The following is a 13248-nucleotide window of genomic DNA, read 5'->3' on the forward strand; positions in this document are numbered from 1 at the left end:
TAAGAGTATTATGTATATATGCTTGTACCAATAAGGTTTGTGGGGAGATTGTTGAGCTCAAATAAATAAGGATTTGGTTGTGGAGTGAAGAAAATCTTGTAGAAGAACCTTATAACCAAATTTGCACACCTAGTGTTTGATAAAATGCTCAAATGAGCTGAAACCATAAAAATATTCCTAATTATGGTTCACTTTTGTTATGTTTCTAAATAGATTGAAGTTACTAGGATTTTCGGAACCTCGTAGTAATGTAAGGAAGGCTCAAGAAAGATTGGAGTTGTCTAGAGGTCAATTCACGTGAGAAAGCTATTTTAGAATATCGGCCTAACGTCAAAAAGGTAAGTATCTTTCCTAACCTTGAGTGAGGTAATTACCCCTTAGGCATTGAGTCTTATGTGAAAATTATGTAATTGAAAACCATGTACGCGAAGTGACGAGTACGTACTTGGTTTAGATGTGCAAATTATATCGGTTGAAATTCGTAGACGCCCTTATGTATTAAATTGGAAAATCGTTGGAACTTAATAAATTCTTGATTTGTCATGTCTCATTCCTCGTTTGTCGAATTTGTATTTATATGATAATTTGGTCTTATTGTCGCTTGGATTTTTATGTGAATTCCGTGTGTTGTTGATTTGATATTTCTTGGAAATAATCACATTATGAATTTTTTATCAGCAAATAATTAATTAAATAAGTTTAAATTTAGGAGTTTATATATTTATCAAAAAGTTGGATTACAGAAGGCGTTGTCCTGTGATGAGTTATTTTCTCATCCTTGTGGTTACAAAAGTTGGATTCCAGGTCGAATTATGGGACCTGGGCGTATGCCCGGAATTGAATTCGGAGGTCCCTAGCTTGAGTTATGATTTTTTGATGAAAATTAAAAGTTTGGACTTTATTTGTTTTTAAGAATTGATTGATAATTGGCATTGTCAGTATCGGGTCCGTATTTTGGTTTTGGAGCCTGGTACAGGTTTATTATGATATTTAAGACTTGTCTGTGAAATTTGGTGAGAAACGGAGTTGATTTGACGTGATTCGGACGTCCAGTTGAGAAAATAGAAATTTTAAAGTGTTCTTGAGAATTTCATTTGATTTGGTACTAAATTCGTAGTTCTAGGTGTTATTTTGGTGATTTGATCGTGCGAGCAAGTTTGTATGATATTTTTAGACTTGTGTGCATGTTTGGTTTGGAGCCCGAGGGCTCGAGTGAGTTTTAGATAGGCTACGGAGTGATTTGGACTTAGAAAAATAGCTTGTATGCTTCAGCTGTGTTGCAGGCCTCAGACCTCGCAAATGCGAGGTCAGGGTTGGCATTTGCGATCACTGTTGAAGTCGCATTTGCGAACTTCTCATCGCAAATGCAAAGAGAAGCTGCGCCAGCCTGTGTTCGCAAATGCGAACTTTTCTTCGCATTTGCGAAGGGAGTCTGGGAGGGGTATGGATCGCAAATGCGATCTTTTGTCCGCATTTGCGAGGTCAGTGATCGCAATTGCGGCACTTTCCTCGTATTTGCAAAGGGCAGCAGGATTGTGAAGGCTTCGCAATTGCGATAGCCCCTTCGCAATTGCGAGCTTCGTATTTGCGAAACTCAGGTCGCAAATGCGACGTCTGCAGCTGAACAAAATGACTTTTGGACGGGAATTATCATTTATTTCTCAAGTTTTCAAGACCTAAAACACAAGAGGTAATTTTTCAAAGACCATCTCTTCGCCAAATCATAGGTAAGTGATTTAAACTGGTTTCTTTCAATCTTTCACTATATTTTACAAGATTTCAACAAAAAATCTAAAGTTTTCATGGTAGAATTAGGGATTTTGGGTAGAAACTAGGGATTTCAAAAATTTGGGGATTTAGACCTCAGTTTGAGGTCGGATTCCAAAACCAATTATATATTCGGGCTCGGGGGTGAATGGGTAAATGGATTTTGGTCCGAACCTCGGGTTTTGACCAAGCGGGCCCGGGGTTGATTTTTGACCTTTTGGAGGAAAATTTGAAAAATCTAAATTTATGCAATGTAATTGATTCCTTTAGCAATATTTGATATTATTGTGTTATTTTTGAATATATACGAGTGGTTTGGAGGTGAATTCTAGAGGAAAAGCTGTGAATGAGAATTTAGTGGTCTTCGGAGCGAGGTAAGTGTTGTGTCTAACTCTGACTTGAGGGAATTAGGAACCTTAGATTACTTGCTAAGTGAAATTCATGTGAGCGGCGTATATGTGAGGTGACGAGTACTTATGCGCCGCCAATTTACCTATTTTCCATGTTTCTCAGTTTTTCTTATATTGTCTCATTCCTATGCCTAATTGCGATGTGTTATACTAATGTTGTTCAATTTATCGTTCTTATCATGTTTACGGATTTTCTGGTAATAATTAAAAAAAAAATTATTTCAAAGTTAAGATTGATGTTATGGAACCAAATGTTGATGTAAGGTTTGTACTTGTTATTCTATCTCCCTATTGATATTTATGCATTGCATTATGGTAAGGGAGAGCGTTAATGCACGAAGGGTGATGCCGTGTCATATTGTGAGTGTTAATGCACGAAGGGTGATGCCGTGCCATATTGTGAGTGTTAATGCACGAAGGGTGATGTCGTGCCATATTGTGAATGTTAATGCACGAAGGGTGATGTCGTGCCATATTGTGAATGTTAATGCACGAAGGGTGATGTCGTGCCATATTGTGAATGTTAATGCACCAAGGGTGAAGTCGTGCCGTTTCTATTGATTTTTATGGTGAGATTGAGAGTAAAAGCACGAAGGGTGATGCCGTGCATTTTTCCTTACTATATTCACTATTCCTGTTGATTCATGGTATATTGACTGCTCCGGTGATCATTCTGTTGTAGTTCTTTACCTTGTATTCCTCTCAGTATGTTCCCCTCCCGACATTTCTTGTTTAGTTCTTTATTTCTTTTATTTGTATATACACTGTTAAATTGTACAGGTTAATTTGTAGGTGCCTTGCCTTAGCCTCGTCACTACTTCGTCGAGGTTAGGCTCGACACTTACCAGTACATGGGGTCGGTTGTATTGATACTGCACTCTGTACTTTCTGTGCAAATTTTGATACCGGCTCAGGTTGATCGAGATTCTGCCATTGGTCCGCTGTTCGGAGACTCAAGGTAGATCTGTCGGCGTTCACAGACCTTGAAGTCCCCGTCTATCTTTTCTGTTCTACTGTTTCTTTCATTCAGATAGTTGTATTTCTTTCTGACTATTACTTATAGTAAATTCTAGAATGCTCATGAATTGCGACTCCAGATCCGGGTGGTAGTAGTTAATACAGATTTATGATATTCCGCACTTATTATATTTCATCTTAATTATTTATTATTAATTACTGAATGAAAATAAGGAATTGGTTAATGATTCTCTAATGTTGGCTTGCCTAGCAAGTGAAATGTTAGGCGCCATCACGATCCCGTCGGTGAGAAATTTCGGGTCGAGACATGTGTGGAGCCTTGGGCTATTTGTTGAGAAATTTATTGATTCTACTACATATTTGGAATTTGGTTGTGTTCAGTGGCAAATTGTGATATGAATTATTGTATTGTGTTGTGGTTTAAACACTCTCCTTGATGTAATTTATGCTTCTTACCTTGCTTGTTAACGATATACATGTGCTTGGTAAGGAAGAGTGTAATGCACGAAGGGTGATGCCGTGCCATATTGTGAATGTTAATGCACGAAGGGTGAAGTCGTACCGTTTCTATTGATTTTTATGGTGAGATTGAGAGTAAAAGCACGAAGGGTGATGCCGTGCATTTTCCCTTACTGTATTCACTATTCCTGTTGATTCATGGCGTATTGACTGCTCCGGTGATTATTATGTTGTAGTTCTTTATCTTGTATTCCCCTCAGTATGTTCCCCTCCCGACATTTCCTGTTTAGTTCTTCATTTCTATTATTTGTATATACACTGTTAAATTGTATAGGTTAATTTGTAGGTGCCTTGCCTTAGCCTCGTCATTACTTCGTCGAAGTTAGGCTCGACACTTACCAGTACATGGGGTCGGTTGTATTGATACTGCACTCTGCACTTTCTGTGCAGATTTTGATACCGGCTCAGGTTGATCGAGATTCTGCCATTGGTTCGCTGTTCGGAGACTCAAGGTAGATCTGTCGGCATTCACAGACCTTGAAGTCCCCGTCTATCTTTTCTGTTCTACTGTTTCTTTCATTCAGACAGTTGTATTTCTTTTTGACTATTACTTATAGTAAATTCTAGAATGCTCATGAATTGCGACTCCAGATCCGGGTGGTAGTAGTTAATACAGATTTATGATATTCCGCACTTAGTATATTTTATCTTAGTTATTTATTGCTAATTACTGAATGGAAATAAGGAATTGGTTAATGATTCTCTAATGTTGACTTGCCTAGCAAGTGAAATGTGAGGCGCCATCACGATCCCGTCGGTGAGAAATTTCGGGTCGAGACATGTGTGGAGCCTTGGGCTATTTGTTGAGAAATTTATTGATTCTACTACATATTTGGAATTTGGTTGTGTTCAGTGGCAAATTGTGATATGAATTATTGTATTGTGTTGTGGTTTAAACACTCTCCTTGATGTTATTTATGCTTCCTACCTTGCTTGTTAACGATATACATGTGCTTGGTAAGGAAGAGTGTAATGCACGAAGGGTGATGCCGTGCCATATTGTGAATGTTAATGCACGAAGGGTGAAGTCGTACCGTTTCTATTGATTTTTATGGTGAGATTGAGAGTAAAAGCACGAAGGGTGATGCCGTGCATTTTCCCTTACTGTATTCACTATTCCTGTTGATTCATGGCGTATTGACTGCTCCGGTGATTATTATGTTGTAGTTCTTTATCTTGTATTCCCCTCAGTATGTTCCCCTCCCGACATTTCCTGTTTAGTTCTTCATTTCTATTATTTGTATATACACTGTTAAATTGTACAGGTTAATTTGTAGGTGCCTTGCCTTAGCCTCGTCACTACTTCGTCGAGGTTAGGCTCGACACTTACCAAGTACATGGGGTCGGTTGTATTGATACTGCAATCTGCACTTTCTGTGCAGATTTTGATAGCGGCTCAGGTTGATCGAGATTCTGCCATTGGTCCGCTGTTCGGAGACTCAAGGTAGATCTATCGGCGTTCAGAGACCTTGAAGTCCCCGTCTATCTTTTCCGTTCTACTGTTTCTTTCATTCAGACAGTTGTATTTCTTTCTGACTATTACTTATAGTAAATTCTAGAATGCTCATGAATTGCGACTCCAGATCCGGGTGGTAGTAGTTAATACAGATTTATGATATTCCGCACTTATTACATTTTATCTTTGTTATTTCTTGTTAATTACTGAATGAAAATAAGGAATTGGTTAATGATTCTCTAACGTTGGCTTGCCTAGCAAGTGAAATGTTAGGCGCCATCACGATCCCGTCGGTGAGAAATTTCGGGTCGGGACATATGTGGAGCCTTGGGCTATTTGTTGAGAAATTTATTGATTCTGCTACATATTTGGAATTTGGTTGTGTTCAGTGGCAAATTGTGATATGAATTATTATATTGTGTTGTGGTTTAAACACTCTCCGTGATGTTATTTATGCTTCCTACCTTGCTTGTTAACGATATACATGTGCTTGGTAAGGAAGAGTGTAATGCACGAAGGGTGATGCCGTGCCATATTGTGAATGTTAATGCACGAAGGGTGAAGTCGTACCGTTTCTATTGATTTTTATGGTGAGATTGAGAGTAAAAGGATGAAGGGTGATGCCGTGCATTTTCCCTTACTGTATTCACTATTCCTGTTGATTCATGGTATATTGACTGCTCCGGTGATCATTCTGTTGTAGTTCTTTATCTTGTATTCCCCTCAGTATGTTCCCCTCCCAACATTTCCTGTTTTGTTCTTCATTTCTGTTATTTGTATATACACTGTTAAATTGTACAAATTAATTTGTAGGTGCCTTGCCTTAGCCTCGTCACTACTTCGTCGAGGTTAGGCTCGACACTTACCAGTACATGGGGTCGGTTGTATTGATACTGCACTCTGTACTTTCTGTGCAGATTTTGATACCGGCTCAGGTTGATCGAGATTCTGCCATTGGTCCGCTGTTCTGAGACTCAAGGTAGATCTGTCGGCGTTCACAGACCTTGAAGTCCCCGTCTATCTTTTCTGTTCTACTGTTTCTTTCATTCAGATAGTTGTATTTCTTTCTGACTATTACTTATAGTAAATTCTAGAATGCTCATGAATTGCGACTCCAGATCCGGGTGGTAGTAGTTAATACAGATTTATGATATTCCGCACTTATTATATTTCATCTTAATTATTTATTGTTAATTACTGAATGAAAATAAGGAATTGGTTAATGATTCTCTAATGTTGGCTTGCCTAGCAAGTGAAATGTTAGGCGCCATCACGATCCCGTCGGTGAGAAATTTCGGGTCGAGACATGTGTGGAGCCTTGGGCTATTTGTTGAGAAATTTATTGATTCTACTACATATTTGGAATTTGGTTGTGTTCAGTGGCAAATTGTGATATGAATTATTGTATTGTGTTGTGGTTTAAACACTCTCCTTGATGTTATTTATGCTTCCTACCTTGCTTGTTAACGATATACATGTGCTTGGTAAGGAAGAGTGTAATGCACGAAGGGTGATGCCGTGCCATATTGTGAATGTAAATGCACGAAGGGTGAAGTCGTACCGTTTCTATTGATTTTTATGGTGAGATTGAGAGTAAAAGCACGAAGGGTGATGCCGTGCATTTTCCCTTACTGTATTCACTATTCCTGTTGATTCATGGTATATTGACTGCTCCGGTGATTATTATGTTGTAGTTCTTTATCTTGTATTCCCCTCAGTATGTTCCCCTCCCGACATTTCCTGTTTAGTTCTTCATTTCTATTATTTGTATATACACTGTTAAATTGTACAGGTTAATTTGTAGGTGCCTTGCCTTAGCCTCGTCACTACTTCGTCGAGGTTAGGCTCGACACTTACCAAGTACATGGGGTCGGTTGTATTGATACTGCACTCTGCACTTTCTGTGCAGATTTTGATAGCGGCTCAGGTTGATCGAGATTCTGCCATTGGTCCGCTGTTCGGAGACTCAAGGTAGATCTGTCGGCGTTCACAGACCTTGAAGTCCCCGTCTATCTTTTCTGTTCTACTGTTTCTTTCATTCAGACAGTTGTATTTCTTTCTGACTATTACTTATAGTAAATTCTAGAATGCTCATGAATTGCGACTCCAGATCCGGGTGGTAGTAGTTAATACAGATTTATGATATTCCGCACTTATTACATTTTATCTTTGTTATTTCTTGTTAATTACTGAATGAAAGTAAGGAATTGGTTAATGATTCTCTAACGTTGGCTTGCCTAGCAAGTGAAATGTTAGGCACCATCATGATCCCGTCGGTGAGAAATTTCGGGTCGAGACATGTGTGGAGCCTTGGGCTATTTGTTGAGAAATTTATTGATTCTGCTACATATTTGGAATTTGGTTGTGTTCAGTGGCAAATTGTGATATGAATTATTATATTGTGTTGTGGTTTAAACACTCTCCTTGATGTTATTTATGCTTCCTACCTTGCTTGTTAACGATATACATGTGCTTGGTAAGGAAGAGTGTAATGCACGAAGGGTGATGCCGTGCCATATTGTGAATGTTAATGCACGAAGGGTGAAGTCGTACCGTTTCTATTGATTTTTATGGTGAGATTGAGAGTAAAAGGATGAAGGGTGATGCCGTGCATTTTCCCTTACTGTATTCACTATTCCTGTTGATTCATGGTATATTGACTGCTCCGGTGATCATTCTGTTGTAGTTCTTTATCTTGTATTCCCCTCAGTATGTTCCCCTCCCAACATTTCCTGTTTTGTTCTTCATTTCTGTTATTTGTATATACACTGTTAAATTGTACAAATTAATTTGTAGGTGCCTTGCCTTAGCCTCGTCACTACTTCATCGAGGTTAGGCTCGATACTTACCAGTACATGGGGTCGGTTGTATTGATACTGCACTCTGCACTTTCTGTGCAGATTTTGATACCGGCTCAGGTTGATCGAGATTCTGCCATTGGTCCGCTGTTCGGAGACTCAAGGTAGATCTGTCGGCGTTTACAGACCTTGAAGTCCCCGTCTATCTTTTCTGTTCTACTATTTCTTTCATTCAGACAGTTGTATTTCTTTCTGACTATTACTTATAGTAAATTCTAGAATGCTCATGAATTGCGACTCCAGATCCGGGTGGTAGTAGTTAATATAGATTTATGATATTCCGCACTTATTATATTTTATCTTAGTTATTTATTGCTAATTACTGAATGGAAATATGGAATTGGTTAATGATTCTCTAATGTTGACTTGCCTAGCAAGTGAAATGTGAGGCGCCATCATGATCCCGTCGGTGAGAAATTTCGGGTCGAGACATGTGTGGAGCCTTGGGCTATTTGTTGAGAAATTTATTGATTCTACTACATATTTGGAATTTGGTTGTGTTCAGTGGCAAATTGTGATATGAATTATTGTATTGTGTTGTGGTTTAAACACTCTCCTTGATGTTATTTATGCTTCCTACCTTGCTTGTTAACGATATACATGTGCTTGGTAAGGAAGAGTGTAATGCACGCAGGATGATGCCGTGCCATATTATGAATGCTAATGCACGAAGGGTGAAGTCATACCGTTTCTATTGATTTTTATGGTGAGATTGAGAGTAAAAGCATGAAGGGTGATGCCGTGCATTTTTCCTTACTGTATTCACTATTCCTGTTGATTCATGGTATATTGACTGCTCCGGTGATTATTATGTTGTAGTTCTTTATCTTGTATTCCCCTCAGTATGTTCCCCTCCCGACATTTCCTGTTTAGTTCTTCATTTCTGTTATTTGTATATACACTGTTAAATTGTACATGTTAATTTGTAGGTGCCTTGCCTTAGCCTCGTCACTACTTCGTCGAGGTTAGGCTCGACACTTACCAAGTACATGGGGTCGGTTGTATTGATACTGCACTCTGCACTTTCTGTGCAGATTTTGATAGCGGCTCAGTTTGATCGAGATTCTGCCATTGGTCCGCTGTTCTGAGACTCAAGGTAGATCTGTCGGCGTTCACAGACCTTGAAGTCCCCATCTATCTTTTCTGTTCTACTGTTTCTTTCATTCAGACAGTTATATTTCTTTCTGACTATTACTTATAGTAAATTCTAGAATGCTCATGAATTGCGACTCCAGATCCGGGTGGTAGTAGTTTATACAGATTTATAATATTCCGTACTTATTACATTTTATCTTTGTTATTTATTATTAATTACTGAATGAAAATAAGGAATTGGTTAATGATTCTATAACGTTGGCTTGCCTAGCAAGTGAAATGTTAGGCGCCATCACGGTCCCGTCCGTTGGAAATTTCGAGTCGAGACATGTGTGGAGCCTTAGGCTATTTGTTGAGAAATTTATTGATTCTGCTGCATATTTGGAATTTGGTTGTGTTCAGTGGAAAATTGTGATATGAATTATTGTATTGTGTTGTGGTTTAAACATTCTCCTTGATGTTATTTATGCTTCCTACCTTGTTTGTTAACGATATACATGTGCTTGGTAAGGAAGAGTGTAAAGCACGAAGGGTGATGCCGTGCCATTTAAGAGCGTAAAGTACAAAGGGTGATGCCGTGCCATTTGAATTATATTATCATGTGAGGGGGAGTGTAAAGCACGAATGGTGATGTCGTGCCATTTGAGAGTGTAAAGCACGAAGGGTGATGCTGTGCCATTTGAGAGTGTAAAGTACGAAGGGTGATGCCGTGCCATTGAGAGTGTAATGCACGGAGGGTGGTGCTGTGCTATTATTTTTATATTATCATATGTTCATGGCACGAAGGGTGTTTCCGTGTAGGCGAGGATAAGAGACATACATTATATTGTGATATCTTTTTGTTGTATATTTATTTAGGCGTTTATCTTGAGATGTTATTGTGCACCTACGTTTTCTATGTGACTTGTAGTCGTTGTTGCTTCATGTGTGCCTCCCATTTTATTTCTTTTGTTGCTATTGCCATTTCTCTCACCTAGTTGGTATTGTTATATGTATGCACTGTGAGAAAGAGACAAATGCACGAAGGGTGTTGCCGTGCCAATTGATTTGATCTTCATATATACATTGGGTAAGAATGAGATAAGTGCACGAAGGTATTGCCGTGCCATTTGATGTGATATATTGAATATATTTCTCACACCAGGAAAGTTAAATGAGGTGTCAAATGGTGACTTTTATTTGAAAGAATTATATTTGAAGATATTTATTTGAAGGAATTATATTTGAAAGAGATTTATTTGAAAAAAATTATATTTGAAGATATTTATTTGAAGGAATTATATTTGAAAGAGATTTATTTGAAAGAAATATATTTGAACATATTTATTTGAAGGAATTATATTTGAAAGAGATTTATTTGAAAAAATTATATTCGAAGATATTTATTTGAAGGAATTATATTTGAAAGAGATTTATTTGAAGGAGTTATATTTGAAAGATATTTATTTGAAGGGAGTATATTCGAGATATATTTATTGGAAAGTATAATTTGAAAAGCATATATGCGAAAGATTTATATTTGAAGGAATTGATTAATCTGTTGTACTTGTATTCATTATTTGTTGAGCAATATTAATGGTGTTCTTGTTGTCCTGCTGTGTATATCACTAGTTGATTAGTGTTGTCATCATTGTTATTTGTTTCCTACTCACTCCCTTCCAGTTTATGTGAACCTATTTTCTTTTTGGTCTGTTCCAAAAAGAATGACCCTTTTCTAAATTTGGAAATAATTTTGCTTAAACTTATAATTCTACCCTTAATGAGAAACTTTTATAACCACACAAATACTCTGGGACCCTTTTTAACTTGTTTAGGACTAGTGAGTGTCTTGACTGTAACTCCGTGTCCAGTCAAACAGGTTCATATAAATTAGAACGAAGGTAGTATTATATTTTGAATACTATATTGTACAAGTTATTAGACTAGTGAGTGTCTTGACTGTACCTCGTCACTACTCCACTGAGGTTAGTCTTGATACTTACTGGGTACCGACTGTGGTATACTCATACTACACTTCTGCACTTTTATTTTGTGCAGAGCGAGGTATTGGAGATATCGGACTCGGGTAGAGTTAAAGTGTAATCGCAAGTATTCAAGGTAGAGCTGCTTGGGCGTCGCAGTCCCTTGGAGTCTTTCCATTTTTATTGTACTGTTAATTTTTTATTCGAACAATATTGTACATCCGGTCCTCGAGGACATTCCATGTATTCCGTTAGAGTTCGTGACTTAGTATTATCAGTCTTAGGAGATTGTTTGAATATTTCCGCTATTGGTTTCGACATGTGAATTCGATTATCTATTTTAAAAAATGGCTTGAATTGTTATTATAATCGGCTTACCTAGTTTTAAGAGATTAAGTGTTATCATGACGTCTGTGGTGTAATTTTGGGCGGTGACAAAGACTACCCCGCAGCAATGCAGGATCTGCATGTCTAATGTACTCAAATGATTCTTCCAACAACTGGGACCTGCCAATAAGCATCTCATGCAGCGCCTGGTTTCCATAGATAACTTCTAGAAGCATCATCATTGCGAAATGTCTCCTTACCTCAAAATTGGTTGCCTCCTTGTGTTCAAGAACCCACCGATAATCGTTAGATCTTTTTGCAGATGCCACTATCAAAAAACACAGTGAAACCTTTCTTTGCCTCATCTTCTGCCAAAAGACCTTCTCCAAAGCCCTTAAACAGCTTTGAAATGCTATTTAACTCCTTCAGAATTACAAGATACTGAGACCACCAGGGTACAATAGGCTTGCCTTTTCCTATCTCTTTCAATCCCAACTGGTCTTCTAATTTCTTTAAACACAACTCCATTTTGTCTAGCAAATCATATAAAATACGATGCAAATATTTAATACATTCTCTGACACACACTGCTTCACTGGTGCCAAATAATATTTGCGACCGTATTACTTTCTTTAGTGCAAGCATATACTCAGTAAAATCACGCACAATGCTCACTGCTAACCCCCCTGTAGACTCAATTGATCCCTTACTCAATTCTAAAGCATGGGATAACTCAGGTACTACTACCTCACATACAAACATAAAAACATCCTTCAATGCTAATAACTCCTTAGTGTGCCTTGCGATCCCAATGGAGTCTACTATAGCCCCTAAACTATTCCGACAAAAATTATACAAACGGTCATCAAGTCCGGCAGCCCTTCTCAGTAGTTTACAAAACTCTAACACTATTCGAGCACATCCAACACATATGTGCTTAGGCAGCATACTCGTAAATGAATTAACAAATGAACGAACAGATTCATCAGCAGTAAACTTGTTAGCATTATCTGGAGACATATAAAGCATTACCAGAGCTGCAGGAGCCCACGAGGAGACGAATATTTTGATATGTTCATAGGCCTTTTCAATATTATCCCCGGGAGTCATAGTTAAAAACTGTATAAGCGTCCTAATTATATGATCCGAATCTGAAGGAACCGAAGGATAATTGCTTTTCAAAATATCGAAGATTAGTGAAACTAAGTCATTGATGAGCTGCCACGCCTGAGGATGATCTGTGCTTCGCATTCGACCAACGAGTTGCATGCTCTCGTCCTTTTGGATACCACAGTTCGCCAATGTTTGCTCTGAGTGGAGCTGCTTTCCCTTGTAAATTAGCCGTTGGTCTGCTGTGGGTATACCAGTGATCCTCATGATTTTATAGTGAATGAATTCCACAAGGTCCGTAGAATTAATGAGCTTGGATAACTAACGTTTTGCCTCCGGGAAATAAACGTACAAAAAACTGAACTCGAGTTAGGTCTTTTAGCATCCTAACAGGGGAAGGGACTAAGGATTCAGAGGAAACAATTTCGTCCTTCAATGCTAATAACCCCGTAGTAGCCTTGCGCCTCAAGATACCACTGGACTCAACTATATCCCCTAAACTACTCCGACAAAATTTATACAAAGAATCATCTAGTCCAGCAGCCCCTCTGAGAAGCTTACAAAATTGCAACACTATAGGAGTACATAAAACGTATATGCGCTTAGGCAACATACTCTTAAATGAACTGATAAATGAACGAACAGATTTATCAGCAGTAAATTTGTTAGCACTAGGAGACATATAAAGCATTACCAGAGCTGTAGGAGCCGACGAGGAGATGAATATTTTGATATGTTCGCCGGCTTTTTCAATAGTATCCTTCGGA

The 13248-nt window shown here is 38.2% G+C and overlaps 1 pseudogene; it reads right to left on the reverse strand.

Moving 5' to 3' along the window:
• Positions 1 to 12748, reverse strand: part of LOC107822062 (E3 ubiquitin-protein ligase UPL5-like) — a 48763-nt pseudogene extending 36015 nt beyond the window's left edge.
• Positions 12749 to 13248: the final 500 nt, after the last annotated feature.

Source organism: Nicotiana tabacum, chromosome 15 (assembly GCF_000715075.1).
Source record: "Nicotiana tabacum cultivar K326 chromosome 15, ASM71507v2, whole genome shotgun sequence".
Lineage (NCBI taxonomy): Eukaryota > Viridiplantae > Streptophyta > Magnoliopsida > Solanales > Solanaceae > Nicotiana > Nicotiana tabacum.